Raw genomic sequence first — 27,242 nt, forward strand, 5'->3', positions numbered from 1 at the left:
GAAGTAAAAGTAAAAAGTGCGCTAACCCAATGCGTGCAAAAAGCCAAAGTTAGAGATATCACAACTGATTAACGTATTCCCCATAGAATTCAACAGAGCGTGAAAAGTGTAAAAAAACCTAACACTCAACAAGTCGCCTTTTAAAGGTATCTTTGATGTGTTTTGTGCAACTTTTTATTTGCATTGTAACAGTTAACCAGAACTCTGAAGTCACAATATCCTGACACACGATTAATTCAATTATGCTTGAGCTAACGTGTTTACTTTCATCTTGTAATACATGTGCTATTTCCGACATGCACTCACATAAATCCCTTAACGCTTGCACGCAACTGTTAGCCCGAAACTCATAATCTAGCCAAAAGGGTTAAACTTATATTCAATGTTTTGTTTTCCCAAAATAAAGGCAGCAGCAGTCATACAGCTACGCCCCACTGCTATATTATTAATTAACCTAAGATACAAATCTTTAACACTAAAATAAAGGGAAAACATATTTTCCTGGTCCCCAGAGTAAAAAAAGTAATAATGCAGTATACAGGGAGTGCAGATTATTAGGCAAGTTGTATTTTTGAGGATTAATTTTATTATTGAACAACAACCATGTTCTCAATGAACCCAAAAAACTCATTAATATAAAAGCTGAATAGTTTTGGAAGTAGTGTTTAGTTTGTTTTTAGTTATAGCTATTTTAGGGGGATATCTGTGTGTGCAGGTGACTATTACTGTGCATAATTATTAGGCAACTTAACAAAAAACAAATATATACCCATATTCAATTATTTATTTTTACCAGTGAAACCAATATAACATCTCAACATTCACAAATATACATTTCTGGACATTCAAAAACAAAACAAAAACAAATCAGTGACCAATATAGCCACCTTTCTTTGCATGGACACTGAAAAGCCTGCCATCCATGGATTCTGTCAGTGTTTTGATCTGTTCACCCATCAACATTGCGTGCAGCAGCAAACACAGCCTCCCAGACACTGTTCAGAGAGGTGTACTGTTTTCCCTCCTTGTAAATCTCACATTTGATGATGGACCACAGGTTCTCAATGGGGTTCAGATCAGGTGAACAAGGAGGGCCATGTCATTAGATTTTCTTCTTTTATACCCTTTCTTGCCAGCCACGCTGTGGAGTACTTGGACGCGTGTGATGGAGCATTGTCCTGCATGAAAATCATGTTTTCTTGAAGGATGCAGACTTCTTCCTGTACCACTGCTTGAAGAAGGTGTCTTCCAGAAACTGGCAGTAGGACTGGGAGTTGAGCTTGACTCCATCCTCAACCCGAAAAGGCCCCACAAGCTCATCTTGATGATACCAGCCCAAACCAGTACTCCACCTCCACCTTGCTGGCGTCTGAGTCGGGACTGGAGCTCTCTGCCCTTTACCAATCCAGCCACGGGCCCATCCATCTGGCCCATCAAGACTCACTCTCATTTCATCAGTCCATAAAACCTTAGAAAAATCAGTCTGAGATATTCTTGGCCCAGTCTTGACGTTTCAGCTTTGTGTGTCTTGTTCAGTGGTGGTCGTCTTTCAGCCTTTCTTACCTTGGCCATGTCTCTGAGTATTGCACACCTTGTGCTTTTGGCACTCTAGTGATGTTGCAACTCTGAAATATGGCCAAACTGGTGGCAAGTGCATCTTGGCAGCTGCAACACGCTTGACTTTTCTCAGTTCATGGGCAGTTATTTGCGCCTTGGTTTTTCCACACGCTTCTTGCGACCCTGTTGACTATTTTGAATGAAACGCTTGATTGTGAGGATGATCACGCTTCAGAAGCTTTGCAATTTTAAGAGTGCTGCATCCCTCTGCAAGATATCTCACTATTTTTGACTTTTCTGAGCCTGTCAAGTCCTTCTTTTGACCCATTTTGCCAAAGGAAAGGAAGTTGCCTAATAATTATGCACACCTGATATAGGGTGTTGATGTCATTAGACCACACCCCTTCTCATTACAGAGATGCACATCACCTAATATGCTTAATTGGTAGTACAGGCTTTCGAGCCTATACAGCTTGGAGTAAGACAACCATGCATAAAGAGGGATGATGTGGTCAAAATACTCATTTGTCTAATAATTCTGCACACAGTGTATGGTGGTTACACTGCACTGCAAGAAAAACAGCACAGCAAGCTCAGAAAGGCACACACCCCACTGCACTGCTCAGAAGCTGAACGTGAAAACACTGATGTTCAGTAGACTAACATCTCCCTATACTAGATTAACAGTGGATTGGACAAGCCTTTTTGGGATTTAATGCCTGGACTTGCTTGCCCTCACATCAATCATTTTAGTGATACCCTGTCAGGATTTCTCAATTCAGATCACATGACTGGGGTTTCCTCTACTATGACTTCATGTGTTTTATTTTCTATGATTAACCGTTGAGTTTCTGAAAATTCCTGATAAAATAGACCATGCTCAGGTGTGACCTTTTTAAATGAGACAACACTGTAATTTTTTTTTTTCTTAGAGGGCTGCTGAACAAATTTTTAGACATGATGTTTGTATTTAAAGAGACACTAAACCCACATTTTTTCTTTAATGATTTCAAATGGAGCATGCAATTTTAAGCATCTTTCTAATTTACTCTATTCAATTTTTATTTGTTCTCTTGCTATCTTTATTAAAAAGTAGAAATTTAAAGCTTAGGAGCCAGCCCATTTTAGGTTCAGCACCATGGATAGTGCTTGCTTATTGGTGTATACAGTTAAGCAAACCAATAAGCAAGCATAACCCAGGTTCTTAACCAAAAATGGCCGGCTTTTAAGTTTTACATTCCTGCTTTTTAAATAAAGATAGCAAGAGAGTGAAGACCAAAATTGATAATAGAAGTAAATTAGAAAGTTGCTTAAAATTGCATGCTCTATCTGAATCAATAATTGGGGTTTAGTGTCCCTTTAAGGTTGCCCACCCCAGTCCAATGAAGACATGTCTGGTATTTTAATGTTCATGTCAATGTGGACATGTTGAAAAAAAGAAAGAAAAATTAATTAGGATCTATTTGTAAACAAATTATAATTTAAAATTAGTCCGAGCATCTTTAGTTTTTTGAATTATGCTTTATAATTTTTTTTTACATATATCATAAAACTTACATTAGACACGCTCAGTGAGAGAAGGAAGCTACAGTAATTGCAGAGAAGAGGATTCAGATTATTCTTCCTATTCAGCTATGTCAATTAACACTATGAGTAAAGATCATTTGCAATATAGATTGGATATGGTAGTGGAAGCTGGTGTAATGTCACACAGCCGTGTGCTGCATATAATCAGTTTGTGGTGATTTAAAGGGACAGGAAAAGTGCTTCTATAAATCTTCATAGCTTAGATTAAAACATATAAGTTCAGGGACGTTATCTACCATATAAAAATGTTGCATGGCTGGAAATTTTCACTAGGCTATAGGAAGCACAATCAGCCCAATCATATTGGCTGTACACATAGTCACAGCTTTGGATTCCCTTATGATCTGAATACATTTTGCTTTAGGAATTGCTTATGCAGTAGAATGTTTAGTTGTCTGTGGGCAAAATGCAGACAAATGATGATCCCATAATTTTCTCTTTCGGCAGATGATGCACTGATTAATGTGCTGTATATTCATTCTGATAGCAAGCCAGAAGCACCATTATGCCTACTGAATAATTACTTGCCATCACTTACAAGATCAGTTTTTAGCCTAGCAGTGTCAGAATTGTTTTGCTTGATACCAGCTTCACAGACATCTTACAATATGCTATAGTGTCTCAGATGTGATTACAATATACATTTTTATTTACAGTCTCATTTTGTTAATCTCTATTTTGAGATTAGAATTTGACTGTCGACCCTAAAGTCTGGGAGATAAACATACTGCACCTCCAGTGAGGGGTGGGTTTATTATTTTTGTGCGCTAGCAAAAGTTGCATCAAGGGCTAGAGAGCAGTACTGGTGGGTAGGATACTAATTACCTTTAGTATCTATTTCTTTTGTTTGTTTTTTAATCTTTTTTTTATTTTATGAAAATTCTGCAAAATATAATACATGACACCAAACCCAGCCTAGGGGTTACAGTGTGCGGCCCGGGAATGGATGAGAGTACAATAACTTCCCCAGGGAGAGTTGGGGAAGTAGGATAAGGGATTAGAATCAAAGGGAACATCCCTAGTCTTTTAAAGTCCTTTGATTGAAGGTAAGAGAGAGTGGTCAAGGTACTAACTTCGAAGGTTGTTCCTGTGATCTTAGGGGCTAGTGTATATGGAAATAAGGATCAGAAGAGTAGTAGGGTATATTGTGATTAGGATCGAGTGAATAGTGCTAGTGCTCTTCTGTTCTGGGGGAGGGTATTACAGGGTATTGTCAGTTAGGGCGTCATCCAGAAGGGCAGGGGCTACTTGCCATGGAGGGAATTGGAGCTCCAGAGCTATTTGGAAGGGTCACAGTCCATCCTGATTATCTTAGGTCAGGGGGTAAGTTAATCGTCTGGGGGGCAGAAGGTTTTAGATTTCATAAGAGTCTCCCAGGGACATAAGCGCCCATTTGGTTCTTGGCCAGATACACCCCTCCTTCCATAGATCTGAGATATTCAACTAACTCAAGTACACTTCTCCACCTCGGAGGTTGAGACTTCTTCCATTTCTGGCTAATTAGGAGTTTGGCAGAGGAAGAGAATGCAGATCAGCAGACACTGACTTTGAGGGGGAGATTGAGGGAATGCCTATATGGAGTATGCCCATGGAAGGGAGTGTGACACTCGGAAAGGCCCCAGGTTGGTGCAGAGATATCTCGTCTTAGCCCAGTAGTTCTTGAGGAGAGGGCAATCCCACCATATATGTGTAGAGCTGCCTCTCCCTCTGCATCCCCTCCAGCACATCCCTGATGTTGCAGGTCGAATTTCTGCAGTTTGATTGGACCAGTGCCATCGGGTCAGAAGTTTATAGAAGAGTTTGTACATCGTTACACAGTGAATGGCTGTCCTGGTACTAGATATTGCATGTAACCATTGTTGGTATTGAATGCTCTCGTCCCCATTTACACTCCCACGCTAAAGTAGTGAGCAGTTTCGAAGGAAGAATCCTCACCTAAGAGGCATTGGTAGTGGGAGGACAGGGGGGTTTATGGAGCTGAAGATTGGCTGTCCATCTGGTTTTCCAGATTGTTATATCTCTGAGTATCTCTCTGGGAGGAATCCCCAAGCCAGCAAAAGGGATCTTAGTCTGATTAGGTCAAAGTGAAGCTTAGGGGGAGCTCCCTCCTCACTATCAGGTTCCGACTCGGCTCAGCAAGCTATCATTGGTGGATAAAAGTCACCAATTGTTTGTAATTGTGAGGTTCTCCAAGTCCCGACAGAGAAGTTTGGGGAGAGTTAAAAGAAGGCTTACGACAGGGTGGATTGAGGGCGATCGTATTACAGTTGCGCAAGCGCAACCACGACTTCCTGCATTCCCTAACAATCATGTTAGGGAAGGTGATTGACTGAAGCCCGGAGTCGCCATCAGAGGAGATCTTCAAGTTTGATATGGGCCCGGAAGGGGAGGCTTGCTCCAGTTCCCGCCATCTGGTCTGTGGGAGTTCAGAGCTCCATGCTGAAGCATTGGTGATCATCGCAGCTTCGTGATAGGCTCCAACATGTGGAAGGCCAACCCCCCCTGCTCTCTACTGTTCTATGTAAGTTATGGGCCGCTACTCTAGGCCTCTCGCCTCTCCAAACATAGTTGGAAATAAGTCGTTGGGAAGTGGATGAGGGATGGTCCTGAGGGACCAGGAGAGGGAGGGCAGCAAAAAGGTAAGTAATCTTAGGAAGTATCATCATCTTGATTGCGGCCAACCAGCCAAGCCAAGAAATCTCCTCATATCTCTTTGACCTAAGGAGGGAGTCAATTTCTTTCAAGTAAGGGGGAATAGTTATCTGTCATTATCACACTCTTGGTCATGAGAGAGGAAGACCCCAAAATGCTTAATCCCCTTAGTTGACCACTTGAAGGGGGTAGATTGTTCTGATAGGTTCTTAAGGTCCACCAGCGGGAGTCCCTAAGGAATAAGCTTCAGTTTTGGACACATAAATTTTGTAGTACAACAAAGTACCGAAGAGATCTAGTAGGGTAAAGAGAGGAGGCAGGGAGGTCAGCAGATCTGACAAGAAGATAGTGAGATCATCTGCGAAAAGAGTGAGTTTCTGCTCCAGGTCATGAATTATAAGGCCCTGGATCTCTCTCTGCTGTCTGATGGCAGCCGCCAGAGGTCAATAGATAGTGAATATAGGATGGGGGAGAGCAGGGCACACCTGCCTCGTGCCATTAGTGATTAAAAACAGGTGGAGAGGGTGAATCCCACCCCCTCTCACCCTTGGCCGAAGGGTTGGAATATAGCACGCCAATAGCTTTGCATAGTGTAGCTGGTATGCCAAAAGTTTTCAAGGTTAGGGAACATATAGTCCCATCTTCACCCTGTCAAATTCTTTCTCTGCGTCAATCGACAGGGTGAGCAGTGGGAGGCCCATATCCACAGATTCAGCATAGAGGGTTATAAAAGTCTGTGTGTGTTGTTCAGAGCTGTGTTGGCCCAAGATGAACCCCTACCTGATCCAAGTGAACCAGTGATGGGACATAGGTTGCCAGTCTATTACCCAATACCTTAGCGTAGACTTTGAGTTGTCGGATGTTAATTGAGCGAAAGTGTATTGGCCTGGTAACTTTGGCACCTAGTTGGATCTTTCCCCCTCCTTGGGGATTGTAAGGATGCTAGCTTCAAGGAATTCTCCAGCTAGAGGAACCCAGGGTGCCCACCTCGAGAAAAAACCTTGTGAGAATTGGCATCAGTTTGGGGGCATGGGTCTTATAGAACAACGCAGTAAAAGCCGCCCTGGCCCTGGGGCCTTACCGGTTTTAAGGGAGTGCACTGCTGAGAGAATCTTCTCCCGAGAGAATGGAAGTGTAAGGTCGGTCTCCGCCTCCGGAGGAAGCGTGGGTAAATTAAGCGAGTCAAGGGAAACTCTGGATTTTCCGCCGTGCTCGCCTTCGGGGGTATCAGGGTCAGCTCCTAAATTATAAAGAGAATGGTAATAGTTCGTGAAGGCTGTGCCTATGTCTTTCGGGGGTGTAGGCAAGGATAACCTTGGTCTTAATGGCCGAGATGCGTCGTTGTTGAGTTTGATAGCTGAGTTTGTTAGCAAGGAGGTCTATTGCTTTGGTTGCCTTTGTAGTAGTAGAGCTGCTTTAATCTAAGTAGATTAGTTTGGACTTTCTTGCTTTCTCTCCTGTTGATCTCTTCACGTATGTGTCCCCACAGCTGTGAAAGCCGGGGAGGAGGGGTGTAATTATTAATGTTTTCCACTACTCTGAGCTTGCATAGAGTTTGGCCAATAGAGCTTCGTTTTTGTTCCTAAACTTAGCTGCCCTGGATAAAAAGTAGCCCATCATATAGGCTTTAAAAGAAGCCCATAGTGTTGCTATGGTGGTGTCACCTGTATCATTAAGTGTGAAAAAGTCTCCAATGATCTCAGGGGATTCAATATCCGACATGAAGTATTCCAGGAGTCGCTCCATGGTGGGCGGCTCTCCGAGCAGGTACTAAGAGAGCAAGTTACCACCACAAGGTCATGGTTCGACCAGGGGCATGGTCTGATGCAGGAGGAATAGACAGGCATCCAAGGTCCAGCTATCACAAAAGAAGGTGTCAATCCTGGAGTAAGAATTGTGAGGATTCGAGTAGTGGGTAAAGTCTCTTCCATTTGGGGACAGGAATCTCATATGTCATAGAGATTGTATTGGAAGCATAGCTTCCGAAAAGCAGTGGACAAGGAGGAAGTGCTCCTATCTTGGGGGAAATGTCCGGTGCTTTCTTATTAAGGAGGGGGGTCCCAGACCAGGTTGAAATCCCCTCCAATAATCAGACGGCCTCGTCTTCACCAAAGGCAGAGCGAAGGAAGGGGACCTGTTTTGTATTAGGGGCGTATAAGGAAACCAGAGTGCACAAGATCTCATTAAGTCAACAACTATGATCAGGAATCGTCCCTCTGGATCAGATTCCCTATACACTATATCACATTTAATTGCTCTATGCACCAGGTACCAACCACACCTCTTTTTTTTTCTGTGTAAGAGGCTGTTTCACAAACTGGAAAAGTAAGGCGAATTACTAAGGGATCTGGTTCCCTCCTGCCAGTGGGTTTCTGCAAAAAGGCAATGTTAACTTTGACCCGGAGGGAGATTAGCGGAGCAAGAGGCTTTGTTTTGTAGGGGGAATTGAGGGCCCTGGGCATTAAAGTGTTGCAAATTTGAGGGGGAGGGTTTGCTATCTTCTGAGAGACGAAGAATAGGGGGGAGCAGGGCTGTGGGATAGTTATGGGAAGTCTGAAAAGTGAAGGTGACAATTCTAGTTTTGTCTACTGAGTATCTTTCCAGGGGTCGTGGTAAGGGTGGCGGCAGTTCGTGAGCTGGTGTACGGTAAGTAAGAGGGTCAGGAGAGAGTTATTTTTACACTCTAGGTGGTTATAATCTTCCAGTTTGAATGCTCTTCTGTAGTAGAGTGTTTAGGGGGGAACAGGATATGTTAGGAAAAGGGGGGGAAAGTGGTATTTCTTCACTTTCATTGTGAGTGGACTCTTGGATTCTAGAGGTCACAACTCAAAATGTGTGTGTGGGGGGAACTAACATAAGAGGCAGCGGCCCCACTAGACCCCAGGGGTCTAAACAGTGAGGGGGGCAACTGAGGTTGTCCCTTAATCTGATAGGAAATATCCTGGCATCTCACCAGGGGGGGGAGATTGGAGAAGTGCGTGATGTCAAGTTCCAAGGAATGATTTGAGGTTCAGAGGCTATAAAGGGAGTGGTCGGGATTAGAGTCCCGATTAGGAAGATACTATAAGAGTTCAGAAGCTTGGGGGGGGGTCTGGGCCTCTGTATAATCGCAGGATAATGAGTAGACATAAGTATTTTTGAACTTATATATACACATTTTAACACAGTCAAATGGCATAGTAACCATAATAACAGTTAAATTTGTCCAGAAAACTCGGGATAAACTCTCAACTCTCAGGGCATATATCAGACATTCCCCCCCCCCCCCTTGGTACAGGGGTAGAAGTGCTATATATACTAATGGACTTGTCGAAATATCCCCACCATGTCTAATGAAGTGGAGGGGGAAGATAGCGAGGGGGGGGGCAGGAGGGGAAGTAGATAGGGGAACGGGGGAGAGACAAATGAAGGGGGGAGGGAGATATGGAGAGGGAAGGAAGAGGGGGAAAGGGAGGAGGGGAAGGAAGGGAAGGGAGAGAGAGAGATGGGGAAGGAAGGGAAGGGGAGAGAGAGGAGGGTGAGGCTAGGGAAAAGAATGGGAAGGGGGGAGAAGGAAAATAGGGAAGAAGGGAGAAGAGGGAAGGGGGAGAAAGGGGGGGGGAAGGGAGAGGGGAAGGAGGAGGGAAGGAGGGAAGAGTTCTTATGAGGGAAACTGGATTCCCCATTGGCAGCAAAGGGGCCAGAGGCTAACGTAATTAGAAGCATCAAAAACAGATAAATAAGCATAAAATAAGCATAAAAATACTTCACAACAAAGGTGTGCAGTCTCTGGGGATGGTCCATAATCGACGGTGGGGGACTTCAGCTATCCGTCAGGTCAGGTAGACCATGGGTGGTGGGAGAGTGTCCAAGGCCTTTAAGTTTAGTAAAAAGGCATGAATATTGGGAAGCAGTAGGGGGCTGGTTGTAGAAGGGAAGGGGAGAATGGGGAGGGGAGGAGTGGGAAGGGAAAGGGTTGGTAGAGAGGAGGGTTAAGGGTGGGGAAGAGGGGAGAGGAGGAGAAGAGGGAGGTTCAGGTGAGAGAGAGTTTTAGTGCTGGGACTAGGTCAGTTAGGATGGCTTTTATCGCTTTTGGTGCAGAAGGGTACAGGGATCCTCATTGGTGGGGCGTCTCCTGATTGGTGTGAGAGGAGTCTCTGTGGGAGGGGGGTCCCACTTGGCTGCTGATGGTCTCAACCTCTGTGGGGCTAGACACTTCAGGGGGGGCCACAGGGTCATCCGGGGAGGAGATTCCACCTTTGCAAAAATACTCTGGCTTGCTGTATTGAGGAGGCAATAAATTGCTGGCCATCTTTTGTGATGAATGTCAGGACAGGGAAGCCCCATCTGTATTTTTATTCCTTTATCTCTCAGAATCTTAGTGCAGAACTGGGGAAATTTCATCGTAGTTGGAGGGTATGCGGAGAGAGGTCCGGAGAACATTCTGGAGATCTGGCAAACGTATCTGTGAGTGCTCCCTTCTTTGCCGCTGCCCCTCAATAATTTCTCCTGTAGGTGAGAGTAATTGAGGCGGATGATGAAGCATCTCGTGGTTGTTATCGCCTTTCATAGTGCCGAGGTTGGTGCAGTGCTCTGTGGGCCCTGTCCATCAACGATTTAGAGTCACTTTGTAGGGTCTAACACTGCTGTGAAGAGTTCTAAGAGATAATCTTTAGCTTGTGGAGGGCCTACTGTTTCCGCTATTCCTCTGATCTAACATTGTTCCTTCAGGATTTGTCTTCCAAGTCAGCAAGTTTGGACTCAAGGTCAGAGATCTGGTTAGCGAGGGCTTTGAGAGTAGTCTAGGAGGCTTGCATAGTTTATTGATAGGCCCTCCTGCTTACGCTCAAGGGTGTCAGGTTCTGTCACTAATAACTGTAATGTCCTTTTTTGAGCTCTGCATCGGCTCTTATCGAATTTTTTGGAGAGTGAATCGTGATGGTTCCCAGAAGAGCTTTAATAGAATCCAGAGTGAGGGGTTCGTTGTGATGAGGGGGGTCTACTCGTTCTTCATTGCTGGGAGATTTTGAGAGTGGTGAGTATTGGCGCTCTCCAGGCCCTCATCTTCAGAGGAGGTGTGGGTGGACATTGTTTGGTGCCGAAAGTGTTCAACCACAGTGCGCTTTGGTGCAGTGGCCCCTTTTTGTTTTCTTTTAAATGACCTGGGACATTGCTGTATGTGAGTATAAAGAAGATCCAGAAATTTGCACAGAAGCAAACTGTAGTTGTGATGACTGTGTTCTTCCCCTGTGAGAGTTATATCCCGAGGTCAGTAGGGCCTAGACATGGGGTTTTTTACTCCATAATGGCAGGGAGCGGGTGCATCAAAGGAATCAAGTTATCTGGGTAAGGCCAGGAGAGTACACAAGGGAAGGCCTAGGTAGCCTGTCACAATGATTCGGATCTCCCCGACCGGAACGAGAAAGTCTAAACCCTTGACACAGGGAGTATGTGGCTAGGCCTATTTGGGCAGTTACTAGATGAGGGAACCTCAACTGGGCCTTGAGTAGTGGGGCTGGTCTTATGTTATTCCCCAGAGTGGATACCTTGAAAGGTTAGTTATTTCCCTATGATGGGATGTTCCTGATGGAGGGCTGTACGTCCCTATAGGCTGGGTAGTTGGGGCTGTGAAAGGCCATTTCATTGCAGAGGGAGTCAAAGTGGTGTCACTAATTCTAGTAGGAGGCTGGGATTGAGCTGTATTAAGTGGGCAGGCCCCTGGATGTAGGCCAGTGCTAGAGGCCTCTAGTTTAGTTGCTATCAGGTGCAAGTTGTAGATGTTAGGTTGCCCTAAGTTGTGTATGGCAGCCCCTCACTGTTCTGAAGGGTGTCAGGGGTATTCTGCTAGTCCCGTGGAAGGGCCACAGTTACTTGTCAGGATATAGTATTTATGTGGGCTGTGAAGGAAAACGTCACCAGCGTCTAGAGAGTTCTGGTTCTATGTCCCTCCCACAACTAGACTGTAGGCTCCCTGGGACTCAAAATGGGTTAGAACTTACAGAGGGATAGCTGTTGAGAGCGTAGGTCACTGTGGAGCACAGCAGTTTCCTTCTCTGTTATGCCCTGCGTGTTAGGGCCTTGGAATGCAGCTGTGGGTGGCGTCTGTTTGTGCCACTAAGGAGGGAGTAGGGCCCTCGCGTCCCGGGACTCTGCTGTAGTTACGGAAGGTTGTCGGGGCTAGAGTCTGGATCAACTGTCACAGTCTGGACAGCAGACGAACGAGTTGTCTCGAGGTTTGAAAAAAGGAGAAAAAATGAAGGCACTATCTAGTGCTGTGTCCCTAATTTAATTCCTATCTCTCCTGTAATTAGAGAGAGAAAAAATTAAATAAATGTTTAGTACACTATGGGGACTTAGGTGCTGTACATTGTGAGTAAACACACCAGAGGATATCGAATTGCTGTCGCAATTGTGAGAATGTACATGGTGTAGCACTCGAACAGCACTGAGAGAAAATTCTCAACTGGTACCATAGGAATGATAACCCTAAGAAATGACGGGATTAAAACTTAACATTTAATAGTGATATTAAAAATTCTAATTAGCCATTCACTCTATTATTCACACTGCTATGTTAAAAAAGGAGATAAAAGTCTCCGGCGGCCCTGAATGTTTCGCCAAACACCAGTGATCTGATTACTTGTTTTCATAGCGCGGGGTTATAGCGGTCTCTCTCCTTTGGGGACTGCATGTTAGTAGCAGGAGCTGCAGCCAAGATATAAACCAATATTTAATTGAATATATGGAATTGATTATTTCGATCTTAGGCACAGCAGCGTAACTTGATAAATAGAGCACCAGCTTTAAATCCACCATGCCAATGCCCTTCGAATCAATATTGTTTACCCACTATTAGTAACCTGTTCAAGTATTTAGTCCAATGTGGGGATGCGGCACCTTTGGGGTTACTCCACTTACCGATACATATGTTAGTACTTCAGCTGGGAGCTGGGATTGATATGATTATTAGTAAGTTAAGCTAACTTAACTACCCAGGTCTGAAGCACCACAGCGTAATTTAAAATAAAGGTGTATTCGGTAATTTTGTGGTTTCCCCAGTAATGATATATATGCTAGTAGTACAGCCGGGAGCGATGATTAAAAACGAATGTTACTCCAAAAAATCTAACTACTCCGGTTTGAAACTTACCAGCTCAATCTAAATAAAGGTGTACTACTTGAATTTATTTACAAACTTGCACCAAGCACTATCTGATTATTACCCTACGTTTATCCTATTAACGTTACACACTATAGATTTCCTTAAGGGTACATGTGGTAACTAATAACAGGTCAGCCGACCGTATGCTGGAACACTGTTTATACTGTAAGAGTATCTAGTATGAACCAACAAGAGCATATATAATACATATTATACCTCTTAAATGGTGTCCATATAGTGCATACAAGATATCCATCATTCTACAACCCAATTGGAACACAATCTTGTTAATTCTAGTTATATCACTAGCGCATTATAGTGGGACCTTAGGACGCTTATAATCTATCCCCATCATACCTGATACACAGGGTACTTACTTATAGAACTGACGATACAGAAGGTCACTCTCTAAATAGAGGACCAATCACGTTGCAAGGGGTATACTAGTCTATAAGTATAGGAATTTATCCGTGACTTAGATAAAGTGTACCCACACCGAGGTGCTATTCGTTCATCAATAACCCCTCAACAAGAAACCAGTATGAGGCCATAACACATCCTCATACACTAGACTCTGACCAAAAATTGTGTATATTACACCAGGGGTCTCTCTAAGACGATATCCTGAGGTGTACCTTGTAATAGCCAACAAGAGCATCTCTATATATCCTCCCACTAATGTAGTATTCCTTTTGGGGCAGCTATAACCCTGGCATCCACTAGGGGGGGTAATTTCCCTGCACTGATCTCACAGCGGGAAGTTATTATTAAAACGCACTATTTGGGGCATTCCAATAGTATAGGATACCCCGCATTTACCTTCTAACCACCAATTGGGGGCATTACATGATTCACATTGATAGAAGTCAGACAAGGAACCTAAGTAATATTAACTGACTACTTTACCGGTTATCCAGTTAGTGTTGTACCTCTGTAAACACACCTAGGTTTCTGTATAATATAAATACTCTGTAATCTTGAGACGTTTTTTGGGCCATTGGGCCGCCAATTCACTCACCCACACTGTCTGTGATTTTAAATTTGTATATCCCCCGTTTTTAATATCACTATTAAATTTAAGTTTTAATCTGTCATTTTCTTAGGGTTATCATTCCTATGGTACCAGTTTGAGAATTTTCTCTCAGTGCTGTTGAGTGCTACCATTACATTCTCACAATTGCAACCGCAATTGATATCCTCTGAGTTTGTCTCGAGGTACCTGGTTGCTTCCTCACTTGCCGGGTTATGGCGTATGGGGATCTCCCTCTTCTGTCTGTCACAAGTTGCAGGTCTAGTGTTGCGGCAGTAGCTACGGCCTCGGAGCGGAGCCCCGACCCTCCGGGGTCACCGGCAAGCAATGTGGTTATTTTAGCTAGCTCGCCGAGGTGTTCTTGCAGGTAGGATGCTTCACAGCGGGGGAGCTAGGGGCCCGGCCGGGCTTTCAGGGCAGAGGACAAACGAGTGCTCTACAGGGGAGTGGCAGAATTATTAGGCAAATGAGTATTTTGACCACATCATCCTCTTTATGCATGTTGTTCTTTACTCCAAGCTGTATAGGCTTGAAAGCCTACTACCAATTAAGCATATTAGGTGATGTGCATCTCTGTAATGAGAAGGGGTGTGGTCTAATGACATCAACACCCTATATCAGGTGTGCATAATTATTAGGCAACTTCCTTTCCTTTTGGGCAAAATGGGGTCAAAAGAAGGACTTGACAGGCTCAGAAAAGTAAAAAATAGTGAGATTATCTTCGGCAAAGGGGATACAGGCCACTCTTTAAAATGGCAAAGCTTCTGAAGCGTGATCAGCGAACAATCAAGCGTTTCATTCAAAATAGTCAACAGGGGTCGCAAGAAGCGTGGTGGAAAAACCAAGGCGCAAAATAACTGCCCATGAACTGAGAAAAGTCAAGCGTGTAGCTGCCATGATGGCCACTTGCCACAAGTTTGGCCATATTGTCAGAGGCTGCAACAGTCACTGGAGTGCCCAAAAGCACAAGGTGTGCAATACTCAGAGACATGGCCAAGGTAAGAAAGGCTGAAAGACGACCACCACTGAACAAGACACACAAGCTGAAACGTCAAGACTGGGGCTAAGAAATATCTCAAGACTGAGTTTTTCTAAGGTTTTAAGGACTGATGAAATGAGAGTGAGTCTTGATGGGCCAGATGGATGGGCCCGTGGCTGGATTGGTAAAGGGCAGAGAGCTCCAGTCCGACTCAGACGCCAGCAAGGTGGAGGTTGGAGTACTGGGTTTGGGCTGGTATCATCAAAGATGAGCTTGTGGGGCCTTTTCGGGTTTGAGGATGGAGTCAAGCTCAACTCCCAGTCCTACTGCCAGTTTCTGGAAGACACCTTCTTCAAGCAGTGGTACAGGAAGAAGTCTGCATCCTTCAAGAAAAACATGATTTTCAATGCAGGACAATGCTCCATCACATCAGCGTCCAAGTACTCCACAGCGTGGCTAGGCAAGAAAGGGTATAAAAGAAGAAAATCTAATGACATGGGCCTCCTTGTTCACTCTGATCTGAGACCCCATTGAGAACCTGTAGTCCACAATCAAATGTGAGATTTACAAGGAGGGAAAACAGTACACACCTCTCTGAACAGTGGTCTGGGAGGCTGTGGTTGCTGCTGCATCGCAATGTTGATGGTGAACAGATCAAAACCACTGACAGAATCCATGGATGGCAGGCTTTTGAGTGTCCTTGCAAAGAAAGGTGGCTATATTGGTCGACTGATTTGTTTTTGTTTTGTTTTTGAATGTCAGAAATGTATATTGTGAATGTTGAGGATTGTTATATTGGTTTCACTGGGTAAAAATAAATAATTGAAATGGGTATATATTTGTTTTTTTGTTAAGTTGCCTAATAATTATGCACAATAAATAGCACCTGCACACACTAGATATCCCCTAAAATAGCTAAAACTAAAAACAAACTAAAAACTACTTCCAAAAAATATTCAGCTTTCGATATTAATGAGTTTTTGGGTTCATTGAGAACATGGTTGTTGTTCAATAATAAAATTAATCCTCAAAAGATACAACTTGCCTAATAATTCTGCACTCCCTGTAGGTGTTGGGTTAGAAGGTGAGATTCCTACTGAAACAGAAGCGGGTAGTAGATGAGCACTTCAGGGAGCAGATAAGCTCTTATCTAAGGGTCTATAATAGGTGAAATGTGCCTGTGTTTTGTATACTCTTTGCAGAGCTTCCAAGAGGTTCTACCACTTAGCTTGAGCGTTAGCTCCGCCCCCACCCAGTATCAATTTCTTTATCTTTCTCCTGGTCTTGTTAGGGAAAAAGATCCAGTTAACAAGATTCTGCACTGCAAATTCTACAATGCTTTTTAGCTGCCTCTCTCTTTAGCACACTGATTGTTCCTCTTCCTGTCCCATGTGTGTATATCAAAGGGATATGTTCCTGGTTCTGCGTGTTTTGGTTGCTGTGCATGAGGTTTAGTATATAATTGGTTGTTCAAAGTTAATTTAGATAAAAATATATATTTGTTTTTTTTATTAACTTAATTACTATAATTTGTCTTCCAGCTATTTTAACCACTTGGAAACCTTATCATAAACTGGGGGTCACTATTTAAGAAATGATTTGTTTAATTTTAGTTTTTCCTTACCATACTATCACCTAGATTACATGTTGTGCGCGTAAACCCGGTGCGTAAAGAACGCAAAAAAATTAGGTTATCGCACTTTCCATAGCGCTGGCCATTACAAGTTACTGAAAAACCTCCTTGGTGCTGTGCGTTATTGTGCGATAAGCTCCATACCGCACAAAAGCCAAGGGCTGAGTTTATGTACTTGTGCACGCTTTCCCCCATAGACTTCAATGGAGAGAAAGTGTTAGAAAAAATCTCTAACACCTGAGATCGAGGAATGGAGATCGCCGTAACGCAACCCATTGATATCTATGGAGAAAAGAAAGTTAAGTTTAAACCTAACACCCTAACATAAACCCCTAGTCTAAACACCGCTAATCCGCCGCCCGCTGACATCGCCGACACTAAATAAAATTATTAACTCCTAAACCGCCACCCCCCAATATCGCCGAAACTAAATAAAGTGATTAACCCCTAAACCGCTGGTCCCCCACATTGGTACGAATAAACTAAACCTATTAAACCCCTAAACTACCGGCCCCCACATAGGTACTAATAAACTTAACCTATTAACCCCTAAACCACCAGCCCCCCACATCGCAACACACTAAATTAAACTATTAACCCCTTTGAACAGCCAATAGGATATCAGTAGCTCTCATCCTATTGGCTGAATTTGAAAATGTCATCCAATAGAAATGCAAGGTACCCCATATTTAAAACCAGGTACCTTGGCATTCAAGCTTCAGTGTTATGGGCGGTGACTGTATGAAATAGGATCTTCTGCGATGATGTCCGCTCTGCCAGCAAAGATGGCTCTGCGCCTCCACAGCTCTGTGCCACCGGTATGAAGAAAGAAGATGCCCCAGAGATGGATGAAAGATGTTGCTGCCTAGATGAAGACTTCTTGCTGCCTGGAGTGAAGATGGATGTCTGGACTTTCAGGAACCGTGAGTAGATTTTCTGGGGTTAGTATTAGTTTTTTTTGTTTTTTTTTTGGGGGTGTTTTTTTTTAAGATTAGGGTTGGACAGTAAAAGAGCTGAATGCCATTTTAAGGGGCAATGCCCATACAAATGCCCCTTTAGGGGGCAATGAGTAGCTTAGGATTTTTTTAGACTTAATTTTTTTTTATTTGGAGGGTTGGTTGGGTGTGGGGGGTTTACTGTTAGGGGGACTTTGTAATTTTTAGGGTAAAAGAGCTGTTTGACTTAGGGAAATCCCTTTTAAGGGCTATTGGTAGTTTATTGTTAGGTTAGGGGGTGTTTTTATTGGGGGGGGGCGGGGGGGGGGGGCTTTTTTGTTTTTATAGGGGACATTAGATTAGGTTTAATTTTTTTATTTTGGATAATTTCGTTTATTATTTTTTGTAATCTTAGATTTGTTTTTATTTTTTGTAATGTTAGTTTTTTTTTTATTCGTAGTGTTAGGATTTTATAATATTGTAATGTTATTTTTTTTATTTTTTAATCGTAGTGTTAGGATTTTATAATTTTTGTAATGTTAGGTTTTTTATTTTTGATTTTCATTTATTTTAAAATAGTAATGTTAGTTTAATTTATATTTCTAAACTTAAGTTTTTTTAATTTCACAGGTAAGTTTTTATTTATTTTAAGATAGTTATATTGTAAGTTAATTTAAAGGTTTAGGGGTTAATAGTTTAATTTAGTGTGTTGCGAGTGTGGGCCAGCTGTTTAGGGGGTTAATAGGTTTTTGTTTATTAGCACTGATGTGGGGGGGGGCGGGCATTTTAGGGGGGTTAATAGGTTTTATTATAGTCTTGGCGATGTGGGGGCCAGCGCTTTAGGGGTTACTAGATTTATTTAGTGTTGGCGATGCGGGTTGTGGCGGTTTAGGGGGTTAATATGTTTAATATAGTATTTACGATGCTGGGAGGGTGGCGGTTTAGGGGTTAATAGGTAGTTTTGTGTAACTTTGTAACATTTAAGTTATGAGTTTTGTGAAACATTTTTCTTTTGCACAATCCATAACTACTGGTCTCAGATCGGGAATAGATTGCGGCGGTATAAGCTATAATGCTAGCGTTGTAGCCTGCCCGAACAACTATGGAAAAATCCTGGCACCTCGTTTTTTGAGTATGGAATGGATCGTTGTACTACAGGCTAAAATGTTTGTGGTATAGCTATATACCGCGAGCTGGTTAATACGGGAGACCTGCCATTCCATGCGGCAATGGCCAATTTTTCAGCGGTATAGCCGTACCGCATCATAGCGCAAAAACTTGTAATTTAGCCGATTGTTATTTACACAAGCATGAAATTGTATGACTCCTAGTAAAATCTTCACCCACATTTTATAATCCTGACTACATAGAAAAACAAACAAAACCGAATAAAACAGGGTGAGGCCATAGTTACAACCCCCTGTACATCCTTAACCCACTGTTTCTGTAATTTAACACATTTGCCATCGTTCCTTATAACATATCTTTATTTATTGTGTTACTCTTCTCATGCACAGGTGAACTTCTCCTCAGCTCAGCTACACTACAGGACTTGACAAGTACTTGCACTAATGGTACTGAGTATTGATTATGAAGTCCAAAGGTTTGGTTCTACCCAGCCTGTTGTATGCCTATAAGCATTAAAGCTTAGACTTGTTGCTGGATTTTAGCAATTTTTGGTAAAAAGAAATAAAATAATTTTCTCTTTTTTTCCTGTATCTGTTCCCTAGATCTCATAGTTCTTCCAACCTGGTGATGATTTGGGATTAGCCGGAAGTTCAGATTCACCGTTCTTTAAGTTTTGTTTCTAAAGATAGCTTCATCCTGATGTTTTCAGAGTTTTGAAGGATCCAGGAAGAGTTTGTCTGCTTTTAGCCATCTGGTTCTGCAAGTGTTACATCCTCATTATTTTCTGAATTAATGCTTTAAATGCATTTACATTTGATGAGCTACAAAATAATGTTGAGAGCAATAATGTCTCGAATTAAGCAGATTTCTACAGTAGTGGATCTACTATGTTCTGTGTCACTTTATTTATTATAGTGGTTAAATTCTGTTCAATAACCAGGCTCTAATTCACAAGTTTAACTTACATAAAGCCCTTTAATGAACATTATACACTAGATCTTTCCTTGCACAAATATTTTGTAGATGATCCATTCATATAGCCAATATGGGAGTGTTTTTGCAACAAAGTATAGTTTTGCTTATTTTTTTAATAACATTGTGCTGATCTTTAGACCCCTAACCAAGCCCCACAGTGCCAGATATATATCTGCTGATTTACAGACTCCTGCTGGCACCTGTTTGTCTAATCTGTCTTTTCATATGCAGGGAAGGGGGGAGTGTCTGCTGTTTCTGTTTTCTCAGCTCCTTTCATTGGGTGTCCCAATCTAATACACAGGAAATCACAAATGGGGACAGCACTTGTTATAGGAGTGCACAGAGGAGACTTACCAAGTCTCAAATAGTCATATAAAAAGTAACAAAGTCTTTTGTAGTGGCTGAACTAGGCCAGAAACATTGTTGTTGATTATTTTACCCATGATAGAATACCAATAAAGGTCTTTTCTACTTGAGGAGCTGGAGGACTTTGTTACTTTTGTCCTAGTCTAATATCATCAACAGAGCTAAACTGCTGGGAGCTTCTAAGTTAATTTGAAAAGGTTTTATACTGGATTTTTAGATCACTATCAGTGCATATTCTTATTTACAGTAGTTTCTATTACATGCAGTTATATGAAAATGTATGTATACTGTCCCTTTAAGTGTTTAAAGTAGAAGCAACCCATGACGTTAAAATATATTATTACATTTCTGGTTCTAAAAAGGAACAAACTACCTTCTAAAGCCTTAATGACTAATTTAATCCTTTCTGTTATTCTTACGGATTTCTGATGGTAAAGATTAGAGCCCAATTCAGTGATCAATCACAATTCTTTAGAAAGATGTATAAAATTATGTATCTACAAAAATCCCCATAGACTTTAATGGTAATTTTTTGTTGAAAACCATTTGATAACTTTTTCTAACCCTTAAAAGGGCGTAAAACCCAATACCTTTTATTCATAATTCATGTAGACCATACACTTTCCAATGTACATATGGATGTAGCCTAAGCGCCTCAACTAGAAGTGGGCTAGGATGTGAATAGGTAGTACACGTGTATTTATTAATGACAATAAATGTTGTGGAATATTCAAATAGTACATTAACATGGATCCATGGTCATCAACATACAAAAAGACTGGTAAGATGTGACAGTAGAAAATCTTGATAATAATATGTGAATAAATATATATATATAGTATCATTAAAGAAAGTACCACTAAAGCAGTACTACACCACCTTGGTACACAAATGGGGCACTAAGCACCCAGTGGGGTCTTGGCCGTGGTGTAGTGAGAAGGGACTACAAATTACACTCCACTGATAGGAACAATTTGTGACTTCTCACTACACCATGGCCAAGACCCCGCTGGGAGCTTAGTGCCCCATTTGTGTACCAAGGTGGTGAAGTACTGCTTTAGTGGTACTTTCTTTAGTGGTACTTTATATATATATATATATATATATATATATATATATATATATATATATATATATATACAGTGTACATATAGCTTTTATTCGCATATAATTATCAAGTCTTACCAGTCTTTTTGTATGTTGATGAACATGGATCCATATAAAATGTACTATTTGAATATTCCACATAGGTACCTTTGCATATTGCATATTATTTATTGTTTTAAACTTTTGTTTTAATTATTGTTTTAATTGTTTTGACTGTCAACATTTATTGTCATTAATAAATACACGTGTACTACCTATTCTTCTAGTTGAGGCGCTCAGGCTACATCCATATATTCTTAGAGTTCCTTATTGACAGCTAGAGGTCAAGACAGCCGGAGCGTATAGGATTACACAGGCGCTAGGTATATATTCCATCAATCCTTCACTTTCCAATGTATCTTCTATTATCAAATTTGCTTCATTATCTTGGTATCCTTTTTGAATGGGGGGGGGGGCAGCAATTTGCACTACTAGGAGCTAGCTGAACACATCAGGTGAGTCAATGACAAGAAGCTTATATGTGCAACCAGAAGCTATCTTCCAGTAGTGTATTGCAGCTCCAACACCTACCTATGTATGCTTCTCAACAAAAGATACCAAAAGAACAAAGTATTTTAGATAACAGAAGTAAATTAGAAAGTTGTTTAAAATTATATGCACTAACTGAATCATGAAAGTGTAATGCTTACTTTATTGTCCCTTTAACATGTATTTGCAAACAACAATTGGTATCAATACATTACAGGCAGTGCTTCCATAGACCAAGGCAACAGATCATTTTATTCCCACCTTTTTATTATGTGCTTATGTAAAAACCTACCAGGTATTACTATTACATTATAATGATGTGATGAAACATCAGATTTATATTTAAGGTAAATCAATTTCTTCATTGTTGAAGTGTTTATATGATGGATATTTGCTTGTGTCTTTTACCTGTTCTTTTATGGAGTCAATATTTTACACTGCAGATGAAAAGTAATTTATATGTAAGCTGTACATAAGTATCAGTTTATGCAGTATTTTGTCTTTTCTTCTTATTCTTCTTTTGTGTTTTAACAAGATTTTGTCTTGCACAATAAATAATAAACAATAACAATGCACTGTTGATATTGCTCTTTTTCACACTACCTATATAGAAAGTCTGTATTGAATTTTTTTTTTCAGTTATAGATAGTTCCACTAGATGGCACTGTTCGAGTGCAGAAAAAGATGGGGAAATCAATAAATATAATCATGTAAATTTTATTATGTGATGAATATTTACATTTTTACTTTGCAGCTTAATTTAGTTTACTACAAAACAATAATACGTTGCTGATACAGAATTATTTTTTGAATGGCAGACGTGCTTAAGATCTGAAAGTTGTAAATTGCAAACGCATATCTTTAAAAACATGTTCTTAAAAAGGTTCATCTCACCCATGAAAATTGGCGAGACATGAATGTGTGATGTGTCTTGTTTCTAGACAAAAACAAAAAAACACTCCAAATGAAATAACACCCCCCCCCCTTTAATTTTAAAATAAAGGAATGAAGCAAGTTAAAGGGACACTGAACCCAAATTTTTTTTCTTTTGTGATTCCGATAGAGCATGCAATTTTAAGCAACTTTATAATTTACTTCTATTTTCAATTTTCTTCGTTCTCTTGCTATCTTTATTTGAAAAAGAAGGCATCTAAGCTATTTTTTGTTCAGTACTCCGGACAGCACTTGTTTCTTAGTCAGTGAATTTATCCACAAATCAGCAAGAACAACCCAGGTTGTTCACCAAAAATGGGCCGGCATCTAAACTTACATTCTTGCATTTCAAATAAAGATACCAAGAGAATGAAAAAAAATTGATAATAGGAGTAAATTAGAAAGTTGCTTAAAATATGAATCACAAAAGAAAAAAATTGAGTTCAGTGTCCCTTTAACAGACCAGTCCTGGAAATTCAGCATCTGCAACCCCCCCCCCCCTGGCCCAGCCAACACTGCCCCCCCCCCCAGCCCATAACCTTCAGTATTCCAGGAGCAGAGCAGCCTTGAATATATGCACTATGCTGCGCACAAGGCTCGCTCCGTGTCCTGGCTAGGAGGCTCCCTCTGCCCAGGATGTGGCCCTGCGATGCCTGCAGTCCATCAGGAAATATCACGGCATCCCAGTGGGCCAATCTGGCACTGTTCGTTAAAATATATAATAAAGAATTGTACATTATAATGCATATAAATAGCACACCATATGCACATGCACAGTGTACCCATAATGCCCATAATTATTCGTTTGCAAGTTTTAACTACTATTTTGGAACTAAACACAGATACATTGTTGTCATCACACACAGTACAAAGGAAACACGTAACACTAACATTTGCTGCACAGGGTGAGTATGGAACAGTCTGCAAATAGAAGACCCCTCACATTATACAGTGAATAATGCCTCTTTGCAAGACTAGCTTCAGACAATGATCCTATCACTTTAGATCAATTCAAATGCATTTATATGTAATGCAGATATTTTTACAACATAGGAAAAGCTTTACATTATTGGCCCTCCCTCTCTCTCCCAGGATAATCAACATTTGGCATCTAAGAAAGGTTCTTATCTGCATAGTTAAACATCAGATTTTCTAAAGGTTCTTTAAACTTTTAAAATAAAGCTAAATGATGTGAGTAGGATAACGCTAATATATATTCCTAGCTTTCTCCCTGTGATAGTAATCATAAAGATTGTGCTATAGTTTATTACTTATGACTGATGAGGGACTGAGCAAATTAAGTGATTTTATTATTCAATTTACTTTTAAATCGTACTTTTTCCATACTGCATCTTTCCATATTGTTGATTTTTTTATTAGCAAAGTCAAAAGCAGCAATCAACAATCTGTTGAGAAAATAATATTGAGCAAGTCATCTGTAGAAATATATTTTAATAAGGCACATTTTGGATCCATTTTGTAGATCCGTTATGTTTATCTAGTTTGAAAGCAATTTTATATTACTTGTACTCTAGGCGGTACAACTTATTCTGCCTGATTCTATCTATCTATCTATCTATCTATCTATTGGGTTTTTGTAAAGCGCGGCTACTCACCCATAAGGGTCTCAAGGCGCTTGGGGTTGCTGCAGTTCAGTCGAAAAGCCAGGTCTTGAGGTCCTTCCTGAACTTAGTTAGGGAGGTAGCTTGTCTGAGGTGCAGCGGGAGAGTGTTCCATGTCTTGGCTGCCAGGTGAGAGATGGATCTGCCTCCCGCTGTGGTCTTCCTGATGCGGGGGATGACTGCGAGGGCTTGGTTGACCGATCAAAGCTGTCTGGTGGGGGTGTAGAAGGTGACACGGTGATTGACGTATTCGGGACCGATGTTGTGGAGGGCCTTGAACGCTTGGGTGAGAAGCTTGAATGTGATTCTTTTGTTGATGGGTAGCCAGTGCAGGTCTCGCAGGTGTTTGGTGATGTGGCATTTTCGAGGAAGGTCGAGAATGAGTCTGGCTGAGGTGTTCTGGATGCGCTGGAGTCTGTTTTGGAGCTTGGTGGTGGAGCTGGCGTAGAGTGCGTTGCCGTAGTCCAGTCGGCTGCTGACGAGGGCGTGGGTGACTGTCTTCCTGGTCTCGGTTGGGATCCACTTGATTGAGTTGTCTGGCTTCTTTACAAATTGCACAAGTACAGTAAGATGAAAAAGCAGCATTGTACCAATTGGAAGGGCAACCAATGTGTATTGTTTGTAGTGGCAGGTCTCCAATCACCCCTCCTCGTTGTCTTAACATTTCTTCAACGCTGAAAGTTTCAGTCAAACAGAGCATAATATAAAATAAAAGGGACAGAAGAGTGAGAAAAAAATACTGGTACATTAAAGGATATTAAAGAGACATTATAGTGATTATAGTCATTTTTTGTTTTATCTAAAAGAGGAACTTCAAAAAAACAATTCCTTTTTTTTAACTTATTTTTTATTTTTTCAAACCAGTGTTTATGTCTTAAATATGTCAATGTTTTCATGTTTGACTCCACCAGTTAAGTGGAGGCAGTTGTTATTATCAAATAGTGAGGATTAGTATGAAGCACAAAACCTATACTGCAGTGTTACAGCAAGATTCCAAGTTTTGCGCTATACCGGGCGCGTAAATAACGCAAAAAAAATAGTGTTATCGCACTTTCCATAGCACTGCCTTTAAGAGTTACTGAAAAATCTTCTCTTGTTGTGTGGTATGGTGCGTTAAGCTCCATACCTCCCAAAACCCAAGGCCTGACTTTACATGCTCGTGCACGCTTTCCCCCATAGACATCAATGGGGAGAAAGCATCAGAAAAAAACTAACACATGCGATAGCGGAATGGCAAATTGCCGTAACGCAACCCCATTACATTAAAACCTAACACCCTAACTTAAACCATTAGTCTAAATACCTTTAGTCCGCCGCCCCCCGACTTCACCGACACTAAATAAAGTTATTAACCCCTAATCCGCCGCTCCCTGACATCGCCGACACTAAAAAATGACTAAGCCCTAATCCGCCGCCCCCCGACATCGCCGACACTAAATAAAGTTATTAACCCCTAATCCACCGCTCTCTGACATCGCCGACACTAAAAAACTGCTAAGCCCTAATCCGCCGCCCCCCGACATTGCAGACACTAAATTAACCTATTAACCCCTAAACCGCCGCCCCCCCCCCACATCGCCAACACTATAATAAAGTATTAACCCCTAAACCGCCAGCCCCCCCATCGCAAAACACTAAATTAAACTATTAACCCCTAAACCTAACACCCCCTAACTTTAAATTAAAAGTTACAATATAACTATCTTAAAATAAATAAAAACTTACCTGTGAAATAAAAAAAAACTAAGATTAAACTATAAATTAACCTAACATGACTATTCTAATAAAATAAAATAAACTACAAATGAAAAATCCTATATACATGATTAAAAAACCTAACACTATGAAAAAAATAAAAACCTAAATTACAAATTTAATTAAACCTCACTGCGAAAAAATAAATAAATATCTAACATTACAAAAAAAACCCGCTAAAATTACAAAAATAAAAAATGAAATTATCTAAAATAATAACAATTACACCTTATCTAATAGCCTTATAAACCCCCCCCCCCCAAATAAAAACACCCACTAACCTAACAATAAACTACCAATAGCCCTTAAAAGGGTCTTTTGTAGGGCATTGCCCTAAATTAAACAGCTCTTTTACCTAAAAAAAATTACAAAGTCCCTCTAACAGCAACCTCCCCACACAACCAACCCCCCAAAATAAAAACACTTAAGTCTAAAAAAAACCTAAGCTACCCATTGCCCCTAAAGGGGCATTTGTATGGACATTGCCCTTAAAAGGGCAATCAGCTCTTTTACAATCAGCTCTTTAACTGCCCAAAACCCTAATCTAAAAAAAAAAAAAAAAAACTAACACTAACCCCAGGAACTTCATTTTTGCAAATAAAAACTTATTTTTATGTCCCTTTATTTAATTTAATTTTGAATTTAATGGAAAATGTTTACATTTACTGTACACATGTAAAAAAATATTTTGCCTGGAATATGTTAAGAAATAGCCATTAACATTTCAGTTAAAAATGACACTGCAGGGGGGGGGGTCTGGGCTGCAGCTCTAGCTAGCCACATACTGTATTCTGTAGCCACATACCCTAGTATTTTTTTATTTCACAGGTAAGTTTTTATTTATTTTAAGATAGTTCTATTGTACTTTTAATTTAAAGTTAGGGGGGGGTGTTAGGTTTAGATGTTAATAGTTTAATTTAGTGTTTTGAAATGTGGGGGGCCAGCGGTTTAGGGGTTAAAAGGTTTAGTTTATTAGTTGTGATGTGGGGGGCTGGCGGTTTAGGGGTTAATATGTTTAGTTTATTAGTTGCAATGTGGGGGGCTGGTGGTTTAGTGGTTAATACTTTATTATAGTGTTTGCGATGTGGGAGGTCGGCGGTTTAGGGTTTTTTCAGCGGTATAGCCGTACTGCACCATACCGCAAAACTTGTAATCTAGCTGTTAGTTTTTCTCTGTTGTAGATTACATAAATTGTTAGAGGTATTCTATTTGTGGTGATGTCTCCTGTTTGCTGTTGTCCAGTCAAAGCAGCCACAGTCGACTGCCCTGGGTGGGGGTTGTTAAAGGAACAGTCTATACCAGAATTTGTATTGT

The sequence above is a fragment of the Bombina bombina genome, chromosome 2 (assembly GCF_027579735.1).
Source record: "Bombina bombina isolate aBomBom1 chromosome 2, aBomBom1.pri, whole genome shotgun sequence".
Classification (NCBI taxonomy): Eukaryota; Metazoa; Chordata; class Amphibia; order Anura; family Bombinatoridae; genus Bombina; species Bombina bombina.